This window comes from Octopus bimaculoides, chromosome 5 (genome assembly GCF_001194135.2).
Source record: "Octopus bimaculoides isolate UCB-OBI-ISO-001 chromosome 5, ASM119413v2, whole genome shotgun sequence".
In the NCBI taxonomy this organism is placed as follows: domain Eukaryota; kingdom Metazoa; phylum Mollusca; class Cephalopoda; order Octopoda; family Octopodidae; genus Octopus; species Octopus bimaculoides.
The window spans coordinates 65936818-65938614 of record NC_068985.1 but is presented as its reverse complement, the minus strand read 5'-3'; positions in this window follow the sequence as shown (position 1 = coordinate 65938614).

Here is a 1797-nt window from a genome sequence, read left to right as displayed (position 1 = left end):
TACCGTATTTTTTAAGTAATTTTCACTTTAAAATATTTTTTAAATATGCCAAAAAAAAATTTCTGTAATGGTATATTTGTAATGGTATGGTCGATTTGCTTGACTAAAGGCAGTGCTCCAGTCAAATGACTGAAACAAGTAAAAGAATATATTATGGCTGGGAAATAACAGTTTACTCAAAGATAGCTAATAAATATAGTAGATCACTAGCCACTACACATTCTTTATTTTCTCTCCTTGTTTCTTTCTGTGTTCTTTTCTGTGGAAGAGCGTAGGCTCAAAAAGTTAAAGACTTTTTCACTTCCCGAGCATTAAACTAATACATCTGTTTGTTGTCTACGCCACCTATCTTCGTCTTTTGTTTTTTTATGAATTCTCCCCTAATAAATGTAGTAGGCTGGTAAGGAGTGAATTCACCATTGGTGAAATAAGAATGTAAACACATTTTTTCTATAGTATGGAAAAATCAAAGGAGAGTATCTTGGATTAATGCTGTGTTGTGCTGGAAATAGATATTGTTTAATTAATGGTGAACTGGTCAAACTCGACTGGAGACAGTTGTTGCTGGATGGCCATATGTGTGGCTGCAGGATTCGGTGCCTTGCCATACCTCAGGAAAGTGTGGTTTTGGAGAATTTCTATGACTTTACCAGCCCCAATTTCTGGCCTCCTAATTCACTCAGTTGTAATCCCATTGATTATTACGTGTGGGGTGCCGTTGAGAAAGACACCAACTTTGAAACAAGTGAATAACAACTTATTGAGTTTGATAAATTATGTAACTTAGTAATTCATCAAATTTTGCCAGTAGAATCTGTTTTAATTTCATCAGTTATGGAACAAAATGCTGGTGAAATTACTGGTTTCATTCCTTTAAACAACTTGTTAGTGTCATGGAACATTGATGAAATAGCTGAAGATATAAAAAAGCAAATTGCACACAAAACAATTTTCCTTACAACTTGTTGAATCTACCCTGAGATATAATATAGCTATTTTATTGGCATATGTTCAATTTTTGAATGATAATAGACTCAGAAAGGAAATGTTTTTTGCCAAAAGTTTTAAAACAGACACGAAAGGCAAAACAATTTTCAAAGAAGTTACCACTTACTTTGAAATAAACAATATTCCACTCAAAGATCACTTGTCCTAATAATTGTGTTCCATCCATGACAAGCAGACACAGAGGTTTCATTGCATATTTTAAAGAAATGCTGTGCCTGAAGTATTTTGCATACATTGTGTGATACACCAGCAACACTTAATTACAAAAGAATTTAGTGGGAATCTGCACGATGCTCTTAATATTGTAATAAAAGTTGTTAACCATATTAAATCAAATTCTTTGCATCACTGCATCTTCCATGAATTCTGTAATCAAAATAAAGAAAAGTTTGGATGCCTTATAATTCATACAAAGGTGAGATTGTTATTTAAAGGTAATTGTCAATATCATTTTGTTGCACTTTGGCACACTATTATCTCATTTCTGGTTAACAACCATCTCAGCCAACAAATGGCTGTTGTAAAATGATATACTTTACTTATCAGACATATTTGATAGAATCAATTTACTTAATAAACAGCTTCAAGAGGAAAACTGTGATCTCATATCCTCCAAAGGAGCTATTCCTTTCTAGGAAAAATACAGTTCTACAAAATGAATATTGTACATCATGCATTACTATAATTACCCAGTTTAGAATCAGTTTGCAATGATGACCTTGTATTGCATTCTGAGCATTTAAAAATGTTGCACAATAATATGTAAACTCAGTTTAGTGACCTACTCAA